The following is a 10,156-nucleotide window of genomic DNA, read 5'->3' as shown; positions in this document are numbered from 1 at the left end:
AAAATATGAATCCGTGTATTAAAAATGCCAATAAATGAAAGAATTGGAACTTTAATAATACAATCCCAAAAAGGAGCATTTGATAAATTTTACTAAATGCGTTTTTTAATACCGAAAAATTTAGGCCCCTCATTGAAGTTTGGCTTTAGGCTCTAAACATCGTTGAGCCGCCGTGAGAAGGTATATCTTGTTTATCTTTGGTGTTGTTCTTAGCATCTTTTCAATCAAAGCTGCAAAAAATATATTTTGTGTGACATTCGAGCAAGTTGAGGAAAGGGATAAAAGCAAGAATGAGAACTGAATAATTAAGATATTGTACTATTTTAATACAAGAAACGGAATAATTAAGATGGTTTGTGTTTAATTTATCGATATCTAAAGCTAATTAATACAGAACTTAAAATTAATATTTAAATAAATATAGTTTTGTGAAAATGGCCTATTTGATTGACGCTAAAAGCTGTTATTGGTGGTAATGAGGCGGTAATAGATAGTTCCTAGTGGTAAAAAGTCATATTCAAATAAATGTTAAAGTGAAAAATAGCTTAATGACACTTTTTTTCTTTTTAACCTGTTCCAAAAAAGTTACCTTTTCTTATTTAGACACAATATTAATCTTTAAAATTCATCTTTATTCTTAATGAATTGATTTAAAGTCATATAAATATCTATGATTTATTTTTTACCATAAGTTTTAAAAGTCTTTCTTTCTTTCTTAAACTTCACGCTAAGTCAAATACCACCATATAAATTTGGTAGAAGAAAATATGTGATTGTAAAACAGAAAATTACACTTACAGCTTGTTTGGATGGTTGTTACGTATCATTTCATAATGTATCGTATCGTACTGTATCGTTTGATAAATACAATATTTGGATAGATTGCGTCGTTTCTCATCGTTTCATGATATCACACACCAACAATATGAAGAATAAACTTGCAATATTATAAAGAAAAATTATGACACAGGGTAAAATTACTATATAAAAAAAGTAGGGTAAATGATAAAATAAAATTATTTAATAATAATGAAGGGTGAGATTGAGATAAAAAGACAAGGTAACGACGCGACCATACCAAATCGGTCGTAACGAATTTAACGATACGATATAATAAAATTTAAGTAACAATCAAAACAAACATCGTATTTAAAGTAACAGTACGATACAATAGAATGGGTAACAACCATCCACATAAGCTGATAAGAAAATAACCTTTTGCAAGGAATCCAGTGGAACCGACCACTTTGGTCGGTTATTTTCGTGCGAAAATATAATTAAATAGTATAAATCAAATAAAAGACAGTATTAAAATAAAATGTACCAATGGTCTAGTGGTAGAATAGTATCCTGCCACAGTACAGACTCCGGTTCGATTCCCAGATGGTGAATCTTTTTGTTACATAATTAAAATACCGACCAACTTTGGTCGGTTTTTCTTGCAATATTTTTTTTTAATTCAATTGACCGACCAAAATTGGTCGGTAATTTCCGACCAACTTTGGTCGGTATGCCTTTCCGACCACAAAAATATCGTCCACACGTAAATGATCGCGGTTTGGTCAATTTTTTTGGTCGGTTTTACCGGATTTATAGTAGTGACGCAAGCTTCATCTTCTCAAAACAGCTTCTGCTTCAACTCGAAAATACTTTTTTTCCCTTCTAAAAGAGTTGTCAAACACTTTAATTTTGAGGGAAAAAAAATTGGCCAAAAAAATACTTTTAGCCGAAAAGATGCACAGTTAAATAAGCTAAAAATGTTGTATATTGTCGGTCATCTACCGCCGACAGCAATGTACTCTAAATCTTTAATTACCAGCTTAATTGAGGTTTGTTATGAACCCTTTTGCATGTAGCGGTATTCAAAATCGAAGCGAAATCGAAAACCGAATCGTAAAAGTGGCTTAATGGCTTATTGATATCGGGTTATCGGATTAACGGGTGGTGAATTGATTGAAATTTTATTATTAACGGCTTATCGGTTTGGGGGCAGATTATTCAATTTTCTTATCGGATAAACCGTTAATCCGTTAAGAATTTTTATATTTATATATTTTATAATTTTATCCATATGTATATTAAATATCTCTTCCACTTATCCACTATTAGAAACCCTAAAATCTAAATTCCTAATTTCTAATTCCTTCATATCTCAGAACCCAGCCTTCTCGCCTCTCCCTCTGACGTCGCCTCTCACTCTTAGACTCTCTACTCTTTGAAGGTTGAGGCAACAGTCAACACACCAACAACACCACAAAAATAACAACCCAGCGGCTCTCGCCTCCCATTCTCTTCTCTAATCCTTTCCTCGTTTCCTCCATATGTCACCTCTAATTTGAGAAGCCAGTCGTCAGTTACGACCATAGCCATGGCAGTAGACGGTAAGTTTCTTTCTTCTCCTTTACTTTATTGGTTGTGTCTTGTGATACTATTAATATGTTGAAAAAGTTTAATATATCATGTTGTGTCGTTATGGTATCACTGTATCACTGTAACCTTAAGTGTGCTTCATATTTCTCGTTGGGCGTAAATCTTTCTTGAAATTAGTATAAGCATATGTATTTTTACAAACTATTTAGCTATATGAACATGAGTTGAAGTTAGTATACATCAGCAACACCTAGCTGTTAGATCGAGTAGAATTTACGCAGAATGATGGTACCTTTTAAATATGCCTTAGATTGTTTGTATCAGTATGTTGCAAAAATAGGCCTCTGTAATACAGATTCAAATATGTCGATAAACCGCCCGAAAATAGCTAAACTGATACCAATCCGCCATCTCTTATCGGGTGACTAGTGAATTAATACATTTAAAAGCCGATAACCGATAAGCCGAACCGCTAAGAATAAATAACCGTCTGATCAACCCGATAAGCAGCCCTACTTGCATGTGGATGTATCTTGAGAAATCTTGTCATATTAATTTGGTAATTAATAATAGTAAGTTGTTCTCAAATCAGGAGATGGCTCAAATCAGAAGGTGGAAAAACATGATTACAATTGTCATTCGTTTTAGAGGTGCAACCAAAATTTAAACTTTATGGGTTCAGCCTTCAACATTCTTAATATAAAACTCGTTATATTTTTAAAGTTATGGGTTCATATCCATTCGTTGTTACAATTTTAGGAGATTTTTATACATAAATTATGTATCGCGTCAGAAGTTATGGATTCAATTGAACTCATCGGAATTACGCTACATCCGCCCCTCATTCTTTTCTTATAGATGAGTTTCTTACGACTTATTTGGAATACACTTGAAGGAAGAAAGAAAGAACTGTCTCATTTCCTCTTAATAATATCATTCTCTTAGTATTATAAGTAACTTTTGTTAATTACTTTATTCTTGTTATGTTACTTTAATTTTATAATACGTTATTAGCATGAGACTTTAAGCAACTGAGTTTAATTGTTTGCTTTAGCCGTGTCTAATTTTCTCTCCTGAAGAGATGGGGTTTTCTTTCTATTTCAGCAATCACATATTGAATGAGACATTACAGAAAGAAATACATACTCCATTTGTCCCAAAATAAATGACACAATTCGGATTTTAAGAATTAAACGAATTGTTGTTTGAGCATAATTTTTTCATGTCTTTTAAATATTTTAAATTATTAATTATTGTAGACTTATAGTACTTTTATGTATTTTTTAAAAAATATAAATTTTATTTAAAAAAACTTAAATATTCTATTCCGAATTCGCAGCCAAAACGAAGAAACTTGATTCTCAACGAGGGGCCTACTTTTCGGAACCCGACAAAAATTTACAGAATTCGAACACCCATTCCGATACTAGTTCAACCATACAAAAATTATCGAATTCCTACATCGGATCGCCTTTCAAATCTTCATTTTATATTTTTAGAAGATTTTACATTGTTTTCAATTAAATCCACAGATTCATGATGTAAATAAGTATGGAATCATGAAATATAAATGATTTAGGATAAAGAACACTTACCCAGTTCAAACTTGTGTAAATCCCCTCTGAAAATTGCCTAAACCGAGGTTTAAAACTATAAAAATAAACAAAAATGTCGGACTCCGGACTTATACATTCTATCCAGGCAAGTCGCATGTGTGAAATGCGACTTGTCTCATTATTTCCCGGCAAAAATTTGCAGTACCAACCTTCATTAAATCGATCATAAATCTATGTACAAATATCCAAACGATGAATGATTTACCTTTCTGAAAACTAAATCCAAAGGGATACAACTTTCATGTTTTGATCATCTTCAAATTCCTTATAGATTGCAAGATATAAGCTTCCAAAGTCAGCCCTATGCAGCAGAAATTTATGTGATCCACACTGTTGTAGCCAAAAACCAGCAGTTAAAAATAGCCTAAAAATGGTCTGAAACTCACCCGAGCCACTCGGGACCCCGTTTAATTATATCAACTAGTCCCGTAACATAATACGGACCTACTCGAGATCTCAAATCATGTCAACCAACGTCAAAACTACAAATCACAACTCAATTCGGACTTGTGAATTTATGAGATTTTAAATTCTATAACTCGTGTCGAAACATGTCAAATAAATCCGGAATAACCTCAAATTTTAGAAGTAAGTCCCAAATGACATAACGGAGCTATTCCAATTCTCAGAATCTCAATCCGAGTCTGATATCGATAAAGTCAAATCTACGGTCAAACTTTGGAAATCTTTAACCTTTAAGTTTCTAGTTTTCGTCAAATGGCGGTAATTCCAGCTAGGGACTTCCGAATTTGATTCCGGACATATGCCCAAGTCCCAAATCACGATACGGATCCACCGGGGCTATCAAAATATTAATTCGGTCTGTTTACTAAAAATGTTGACCTAAGTCAACCTAATGAGTTTTAAAGTAGTATTACACATTTCTATCAACTTTTCACATAAAAGTGTTTCGAAAAATATACGGACCACGCACGCAAGTCAAGAAATGCTGAATGGTGCTATTCGAGGTCTCGAAGCACATAATTTAATGTTAAATTTAAAAGATGACCTAACGGGTCATCACATTCTCCACCTCTAAAACAAACGTTCGTTCTCGAACGGAATTAGAAAAGTACCTGGGCTGTGAAAATATATGGATCACTACTCCGCATGTCTGACTCGAACTCCCAGGTAGATGCTTCAACCGGCTGACCTCTCCATTGCACTCGAACTGATGGATAACTTTTGGACCTCAACTGTCGGATCTACCGGACTAGAATAGCTATCGGCTCTTCCTCATAAGTCTAATCTTTGTCCAGTTGGACTGAGCTGAAATCTAATACATGGGACGGATCACCATGATATTTCTGGAGCATAGACACATGGAACACTGGATGAACTGCTGATAAACTATGTGGCAGTGCAAACCTGTAGGCTATTTCACCCACCCTTTCAAGAATTTCAAAGGGTCCGATATACCTAGGGTTCAACTTGCCCTTCTTTTCGAACCTCATTACACCCTTCATAAGTGAAACTCAGAGCAATACTCTCTCTCCAACCATGAATGCAACAACATGAAATTTACGATCGACATAACTCTTTTTCCTAGACTGAGCTGTGCGAAGTCGATCCTGAATAATCTTGACCTTATCCAAGGCATACTGTACCAAATCGATACCCAACAACCGAGCCTCTCCTGGTTCAAACTAGCCAACTAGCGAACGATATCGCCTCCCGTATAATGCTTCATATGGAGCCATTGATAAGTGGGGATTTTGACTACTTATTAGTACTTTTTAGCTTTTGTTTTAGTCTAAAAGTATTTAACTGTGTTCCCTAAACTGATAAAATATGCAGAATTGCAGGAATATTAGAATATAGACTCCCAGAATAAAATCCGACTAAAAAGGAGTAATCAAAATATAAGGCAACAAAAGGCACAAGAACTTGCAAAGTGCAAATCGCAGAATTCCATCTGAGGCCGCAAACAATGAAGAAAAATCAATAGGCTTCCTAGCAAAAAGCAGTCTGCAAAGGAATTGTGCAACCGCAATTGAAGAATTGGAAATCAACTTCATAGGTTGTGCAATTTTCCAAAGTCCAAGTCCCTCAAGATTGCGGACTGCACAGGAATTATGCGGCTACAAAAGAAATGTCGTGCGGCCTCAAAGCGGACCACAGAAGACCAAGTTGCGGTCGGAGTTATAAATCTACGGACCACAGAAAGACTGCCTCGCAGCTACAGATCAGAATTGTGCGGCCGCAGATCTCCAGTTCTTGACAAGTTCCTCTTTAGGGGAATTTTTGTCCGAAATTGTCAGCTTTGTATAAATAGAAGAGTTTCACGAAATTAGGTCAACTTTTGACATCAGCAACTACAGTTTCCGTTTCTTTTAGTAGCTAGAGTTTTACTAGGGTTGTGACCCAACCCTAGTGTATAAACCTTATGGGTGTTTAATTTAATGCTTCTTTATGGTTGGGTGTTTATTATTTAGCCTTGTTCATGATTTAATTTGTGGAATTAATGGTTGCAAATATTAGTTCATGCCTTTTTTACTTAGTCTGTACTTGAGAAAGAGAGACTTAGTCTAGGAAAATTTGGCTAACAAGAAATTGGATCAATCGAGAGATTGATAATCCCAATTAAATGGTTCAACCTAGAGATAGTAATAACCCGACTTGAGCTTTTATCAAACGTTTTGTGCAATACCCATTTGGATTAGAAAAAGGCAAATTGGGCAAAATCACTCTCTGACCGAGAGGTATTGAGTGAGTAATTGAGAGTTGATAGCTATAATACACCACGATCAACAAAATAAGAATTAAGGTATATATCCCATTAGGCAAACATCTAGGTGATGCTCATAGCCCTAGGCATATTACAAAACTTGAAAAACAACAAAAATAATTTCTTAATTTCATTTCTTAACTTTGCATTCTTAGTTTAAAATAGACATAGAAACAACCCCAATTTGTGGAAGTGTAAATTGAGGTAGTTCAAACTCACATACTACAATATATACTCCTAACTCCCATATATAGCTCCCTGTAAAAATCGACTCCGACTGTTGTTGGGTACTACTATTGCAATCGACCATTTCATATCTTTGATTTGAGGTATGAATTGGACGAGATCAATTTATGGCGTCATTGCCGGGGAGTTAAAAACGGTGTTAACTATATATTTAGGTGTGTTTTTAGAATATCTTATTTTCCTTCCTTGTTACTAACGTGTTGAGAAATTGTAGGTGCAATCATGGCAAACAATGAGCTCGGAAATATAGCTTTGTGGGGTGTGGATATTGAGGATGATCAAATGGATGAGGTACCTCTTGAACCTCAAGCCAATAGACGAGGCCGAGTGCCTCATAACAATGTGCCCGCTCCACCCCCACCTCCACTATGAGCGGCTCCACACTAGGTGTTGTCGAATGAAGGGTATGCAAGTACTATAGTCCCTCCCCGTATTAGGGCGGGAAATTTTCAAATAACCAACGTAATGCTCAATTTTCTCGAGCAACGGGAGTTCTTCACTGGTGTACCGAGTCAAAATGCATACAAACACTTGAAGGGGTTCGTAGATACGTGTTGGGGGAGTAAACAAACATATATCTTCGAGGATACTTTGCGGCTAATGATTTTCCCCTTTCTCTCTACGGGGGAAAGCTTTAGATTGGTTGTAACATTTTCAAAATCATTTCATTCATACTTGGGATAAAGTGGCGGAGAAATTTATTTCTAAGTACTTATCTCCCGGGCACATGGCTATACTTTGGGATGAAATTTTAGAATTCAAGCAAAAGCCCAATGAACCACTACACGAGATATGGGAACGATATAAAACAATGGTGAAAGAGTGTCCCAACAATGATATGATGGAAAACATGATTCAACAAACTTTCTATCGGGGAATCAGTACAACCACCCAATGTGTAGTGAATCAACTTGCCGGTGGGAACTTCATGACTACGCCTTTTGCGGAGGTGTGTGATATTTTGGATGAGATGATAGATACTACATCGGCGTGGCAATCCCTGGCTAATGTTCGGTCACGACCCAAACCGATGGGCCGCGACGGGCACCCGGTATCTTACCCAACCGAGTACCAATATAACATATCTTTTCGTATCATACTAATATAGATAACTGATCCGGAGAGGCTGCCGTGAGATAAGTAGAATACAACATATAATACCAACTTATACATAATATATACGGGCCTATAAGACCAAAATAACCACTCGTACACTGAACATAGGACGACAAGGCCATACAATCTTTTACGTACATGACATCTGTCTACAAGCCTCTAAGAATACATAATTGTCATAAAGGTTGGGACAGAGCCCCGCCATACCAAACAATACACGTCTAAATTATACCGACCAAATAAGCAACTCCGGAGCAAATGGAGCGCACCGACACCTTCCGCTAAGCTGATAGCCTACTTGGAGGACTCTTAACCTGTCTAAAGAGACCAGCGGGCATGAAACGCAGCATCCCTAGGAAAAAGGAACGTCAGTACAAATAATGTACCGAGTATGTAAGGAATGAAAATCAGTAAATAATAGATATGAGAAAAACATGGAGTAAAAGACTCGACATGTATGTCTGAATAACTCTATGAATCGTTAATATTTACAATGCCATGCATATGCATATAAATGTCATACCATGCATAGGTATATGTGTTCATAACATCATCAAGCCTCTGAGGGCATCCCATCATATCATCTCGGCCGCTGTGGGCAAATCATCAACGTATACCAGCTGATCAGGTGGTGGTGCGTATATAACGCCATAACCTTTTCTCATATCCCATATACATATAATATACGTGTATATAACGCCTTCTTGTCATGGGTCAATGTATATGTATACATGAATGAAATGCCTAAGAAGTACGTTAATAAGATTTCTCAAAATGTCATAAGATCACTATACCTTTGATTAATATCATGAAATAAACTTTATCAAATTGAGTATTTTTCTGAGACCCGTGAACAGATGATAGAATAATAAGACACATAGGGAATCAAGAATATAGACATCCCTAGTATTTCTATGAATAGAGTCATTTATGAAAGTTGTGTATTTTCTCGTTTCGTTTGTGTCGTACGGATCATGCCAAAAGAGAGAAGGGATAGACTTAACATACCTGGAGTAGGCAAAAATCCGTATGATATTCTTGAGAAAGATTGTACCGTACTCCCTTAGAATCGCAAAAATCCCGTTGCTATTATAATATGAAATCTCGTATGAATTTGTTGAAGAAAATTAGGTTACCAGAATGATACCTCTCTTTGTATGATACATCTCTTTACTAGAATGTTGAAATGTTGAAGCAAATCATTAAGTAGTCACGTTTATATGAATTGAAAATAAGTAGATACCTCTCTTTAATGAAGTAAATAGATCTTTAAATGTTATGAGCTCCATCTGTTTGCCTTCAATCCATACAAAATTGTAAATCTCTTCAAAGTGCAAATGTATCATATGTATTTTAATGAATTATGTTGAAGTCTTTATTAAAGAGAGTGGCACCCACTCTTTGTATGAATAAGCCACAAGTCATCTTAATTATGCCACCTTTCTTTGTGAGTTAAGACTCACTATCATAACCTCTTTGGGCTGCCACGTATTAGCTCATCCATTATTACCTTGTAGACAAAGTGGATTAGACAAGTATTAAATCCTTAGGTGTGGACCCCACTTTGATTTTGCTTGAAGCTTTTTCTTAAGAAATGAACAATTGATAACGTTGCTATTGCAAAGTTTATCCTTGCTGAAGATTTCCATTATTACCTTGTAGACAAAGTGAATTAGAGAAGTATTAAATCCTTAGGTGTGGACTCCACTTTGATAAGATGACTAAGCCAAGAGCTCCTCCAAAATGTGCCACCTTGTCTTGTGAGTTAAAGACTCATTATTATGGCCTCTTTGGACAGCCACGTAGGGGGGGGGGAGGGGTTGTTTAAATTTATCGAGTTTATCCAAAATAATTCACCCTTTTTCTTAATTAGTTTATTAATCCCCCACTAATTCAATAATTAATCAATTATCCATATAATTAAGAATTATCTCAAATTACTTAAAATATTGCTCATTTTTAGCACACCTTATACACCTCACTATCATGGTCATGCGGTACCTTGTATGGCACTAGTCCATAATTACCGGGTATTATAGCTTAGACCGTATTTTGTCCCAAAATGTCAAATTTTGACGAA

Source organism: Nicotiana tabacum, chromosome 2, assembly GCF_000715075.1.
Source record: "Nicotiana tabacum cultivar K326 chromosome 2, ASM71507v2, whole genome shotgun sequence".
In the NCBI taxonomy this organism is placed as follows: domain Eukaryota; kingdom Viridiplantae; phylum Streptophyta; class Magnoliopsida; order Solanales; family Solanaceae; genus Nicotiana; species Nicotiana tabacum.
The sequence above is the reverse complement of the archived record's forward strand: the minus strand, read 5'-3'. Positions refer to the sequence as shown.